Raw genomic sequence first — 5,197 nt, 5'->3', positions numbered from 1 at the left:
TGTTCCGGGTGGGGCTTGATGGTTTTCGAACAAGGCCCATTGTATGTATGGTATGTGGTATTTTGGGGAATTCACTAAGCTTTGTGCTTACGGTTTATGTTTATGGTTTTAGGTACTTCCGGTTCGAAAGGGAAGGGCCCGACGTGACTGCACAGCATCCCCTAGAGTCTTCCGTATTGGCAATTAAGGAAATTACTCTGATGTTTAAATAATGTATTCACTTTGATCGGTTTTGTAACAACTCGTTTGTATGATTTATTGTCATAAAAATAAAAAAAAATACTATGAATTTTTGGGACGTTACACCGTAACCCTAGTTTGAGCCTTGTGTGCTAAAGAATGTGGCTTTGAGTGCCTTTGAAGGAAGGAGAAGGTGGTGATTGTGCTTAGAAGCTTGAAGCAGCCTTGGATCTGGAAGTTCTTCTCCCTTATTTATCTCCAGAAGGTATAAAGTTTATACCTTTATGCCTCAATTGTTAGATCTAGTTTAGAGATCAAATTTATGTCATTTTTGTCCCATAATTGGTCCATTTGAGTGTGAGTTGTTCCTAAGCTTGTGAGGTGCTTTTTCAGGTGTATTTGGGAGTGTTAAGTAATAAAAATGTAATCTCAGTCTTGTTCCTTCTTTCATGCATGAGTTATAAAGCTTAGAATCTTATGATAAGTTAGGGTTTTGGATTTGGACCCTTTCTAGCCATGCAACATCATAAATTTGGAAACTTTATGATTTAGAATATCATTTGGACCTAGATTTGAGTGTTGGACGAAAGGTCTTAAGGGATAAAGTGCTTAATGGAATGATTGGGATTTGTTTGCATACGTTAGGCGTACCTGTGAGTACGTTGGGCGTACTAGGTCTGGACCACGTACGTTGGGCGTAAGTTGAGTACGCTAGGCGTACTCAGCCAGCCTTGCACTTTGACTTTCGTTGACTTTTTGACCAAGTTTGATCTTGGGTCAAACTTGAGGATTCAAGGCTATTAACTAAGATTCTATCTGGTTCTGGTGTTAGTGGATTCGCGGGTGCAAGCAGTATAGAAAAGGGATCGTATCGCAGTGTTTGAGAGTTCTTCTATTCACATGGTTTTTTCTCACTATACACGTGGGTCGAAGGCACCAATGTCAGCCCACTAGGTTATGTATCCTGGTATATAGGATGTTATGTTGTGGTGATCTATTAGATCTGTATCCTGGTATATAGGATGTTGTTGTGCTATAGTGATCTGCTAGATCTGTGTATATATCCTTATATGATAGGATGTTGTAGTAGTAGTATACTAGTTATCATATAGTGGAGTGCCCTAGGGGTTGTATGTAGTCATGTATCGCCTGAGAACTCTTTATCTATGCTTTCATGTCTGTTCCTTGTTTGGTTGTGGCTCTAGAGTATGATCATCTGTTCGAGTGGCTATCTCACCTATAGTTACTTATGGTTATGCATTTCATGGAGATTAGCTGGTATCGGGACAGTGTGTTGTGAGAAGAGTAGTAGGTGGTATTGAGCTGTATGATTCATGTTTACCTGTATTATGTGCCTACTTGATCCTTGATTTTTTGTATGTCGACATATGGTGGTAGTGGGTTGAGGCGGTCCTATTTTGTGTTGTAGGCCAAGATACCCGGTGTGGACCGACTGTAAGTCGTAGGCACGGAGGCTCAGGAAGAGCGGTTAGGTTGAGGTGGTAGGCCAACAAACTCTGGATATTCCAGACTGATGGTTGATTGGACCCATTGCATGTTTGCATTCCAATCTAAGGATTGACTGGGCCTAGGCATTCGAATCTGTTGATTGTGAGCCGTTATGCATGCTTTTATGTTTATCGTATGTGGTATTTTGGAGGAACTCACTAAGCTTTATGTGTACCCTGTTGTTTATGTTTTTCATATTTTATCGGTGATCTTGGGAAGACGAATGTGGGACTATATACACCCATCAGCAGCATGAAGATTCCGCGTTTCTTATAATACTCTGATTTTCAATAAATGTATTTTGGAATAAACGGTTTTCTTAATAATGGATTTATAATTGGAAAGTTGTACCTTAATAAAATGAAAATTTTTGGTTGTGAAAATGGGATGTTTCAACTTTCCAAGTTTACTATACCATTTTTCATTTCGTCAGTCACCTCATATCTGCTTTGATCAATCTGGTATACCCGAAAAGTAGAGGATTTGTTGATCCTCCTATCGATGACCTTCTCAACATACTCAGTAACATCTTTTTTGCTTTCAGCTATAAAAAGCATTTACGTATATGTTGTCATGCACAGTAAATTTCACTACAATTATCATGAAAGTATTACAATATAAACACTTACCTCCAACATTATGTCACTGACACCACCATTGTTGCATAGTTGCTCGAAAGAAATCAATCAACATTGTTATTGGAATTTTTGGTGTATCTCTTGATAATGCATTAACGGACTCGACACTGTTTAATGTCATAATATTGTACCCAACCATAGGAAAATATGACCTTACCCATCTCTTGTTACCGATTATGTATAGCCATGTATGACAATCATTGTTTAGTGCACGATGTAGCCTAAATCAGACTCTCGGTAAGCTTTTGCAGCCTCCCAAAACAAAATCTATGTTCTCTCTTGCTTGTCGATCTTTACTCTCATATTTATTAACAAATGGCGACAGCGGAGTCTGTAATATGCATTCGGGAACATGGCTTGAATGGCCAATTCAATTGAATTGGTTCTATCTGATATGATAGCCAAAGACGGCATGTCCCCAATACATTCTTTGAGTCTTGATAAAATCATATACATGACTCTCCACTTTCAGTTTTCCCAACACCAAATGCAATAGGGATGAACTTGGTTATTACCATCCATGCCTACTGCTAGGAACATGGTACCCAAGTATTTCCCTTTAAGGTGTGCCCCGTCAATGATAATAATGGGACGCAAACTTGTTTGAAACGCTTGAACCTAAAAAGTAATTAATAATCTAATTAAAGCGAACACACGTGCATGGACATTAAATATAAAGAAGTCAATATATAAAAAATATTACCGCGCAATCGATAGCCATGAAAAAGTTTTCAAATTTGTTGGCATCACTCATCTTTATATGTGTAACCGTCCCTGGATTCTTCTTCTCCAAGTTGTAACAATATAAAGGTAGTCTTTGAAATCTTTCTCCAAGGGTCCCTCTCAATAGATTTAGAGCATACATTTTAGCATTCCATGCTTGCCAGTATGAAATATGTATACGAATATCATTTCCGCCGCAACATATTACCCGTACTATCAGCTAGTACGCCCTTCAAGAAGTGAACCAATACTTTTTTGTTGGTTTGTCTGTGATGGGGACGTAGTTGTGTGTTTGAGCAAGTGTGTTTCTCCGATAGTTTAACCACTTGAAATGTATGAGTAGTATTATGTTTTGTTGCCCGTATCCAACAATCATAATTATCCATAAAGCAAACAGCTTCAAACCTTTCTTTTGTAGATTTTTTCACTTTATATTGGAACCCTTCACTAACACTTTTGAATCCTAAATTAAGCTTAAGTGCTTATTTGCTTTTGAAGAGTTGGTATAACTTCAAATTGGAAGTATAGTTGTGCATTGTGTCCCCTTTACATTTTTGTTGAGCTAATTCGGGCAATAATAAAGGTTCATGCATACCCCAATGGGTGGTTTGTGTTTCTTCGAATCGAAAAATAAAAAAGGAAACTTTATCTCTTGTGTTTTTCGAGGTTGTAAGGGATCAGTTTCCTCCTCTCCACCTTCAGGATCATCCCCATCAAATTCAATGTAACTCTGAAAATGTTCAACTGGCTCTCCATGTGGAATTATATTACCATCATCAACCAACATTATTAGTTTTGTCTCATCATTCGCAGACAACATCAACAGTAGGGTCAACGTGAACAACAGTCTTACCTTTAGACTTATAATCACCCCCATCTATAATGTCATTGTAAGAAGGAACATGGTTGGTTGTCATAGGTAGTAAATTACAAATTTGGTTACTTCCAACACCAGAAGACCCATTTCCACCAGAACGATTTTCCCCGGGAAATCGATTAGTACCAATTTTCATAACATTATTAACAACAAACAATTATATTGTGGTAGGAAGCATACTACTAACAAAACTAAGAATATATTTGACATCACTATCGTCAAGAATCTACATAAATAAATATATTTGATTCAGGACATTGAAAATATAGACGAATTTGATTAGTGTGTAACCTGGACTTGTAAGCAACCAGCATAACCATCCCAACGAAGTTGATATCATTGCTTATATCTACACCAAAGTATGTGTAGTCTGTAGCAAGATACTACATACATCTATCGATACGTTGCCTTTGCCATCCACTAGAAACTGGCACTTGAAAAAATTTCGTATACATACTCATTTTGGAAAGTATCAAACACACAAATATATTGCATATATGGAACAAAACCATACAAATACCGTAATTCTGACTCTCCGGAACATCACTCCGGAATGTACGGTCATTCCGAACTGTAGTCTGGAACGTACGAGATGTCAGATTCCGGACCAAAGTTCCCACCAACTCCGGAACATCATAAATATTCTGGAATATCGTATTCCGGATCCCAAGTCTTGAACGAAAGTATACGCTTCGGAATACGATATTCTGGAGAATGTGGTCATTTCTTTAAAAAAAATTAGACTAGTTATTTTTATTAACAAGCACGTTTATAAGGGTTTTACTCAATTTCCCTATTTTTTTGGCTTGCCAAATATGACAACTAAAATACCTCAAAAAATAAGATACTTGTAGCGCACTTTGCCTAAATTGTTTTTTCAAAAACTAGTTTATAAGTTATTTTAGGCTTACCAAAAAACAACTTAAAAAAGTTTTCAGAAAAGTAAAATTAAACTATTATGGCACCCAAACACAACCTTACTAACATACATAAAAAAGTTTTTACTAGTTGAGAAGCTTATGCACTTTGTATTAGAATTTAGATGATGGTTTTTGACTTTTGATAATCATAGTTTAGAAAAACTAATTTATCATAATCATATTTCAATTTTAGTTTATATCTATATCCCATATCTAATTTTACATATTTCAAAAACTTCCAGTTTCCATAGAAAAAAAATGATATTTTATAATTTAATATCCCATATCAACAATCGCCACGTCAACAAAGAATACATGATGGTATAAGAAACAGAAAAAGAAATGCAGTG

The sequence above is a fragment of the Lactuca virosa genome, chromosome 6 (assembly GCF_052849685.1).
Source record: "Lactuca virosa cultivar CGN04683 chromosome 6, Lactuca_virosa_CGN04683_v6, whole genome shotgun sequence".
NCBI classification, from domain to species: Eukaryota; Viridiplantae; Streptophyta; class Magnoliopsida; order Asterales; family Asteraceae; genus Lactuca; species Lactuca virosa.
This window is presented reverse-complemented; position numbering follows the sequence as displayed.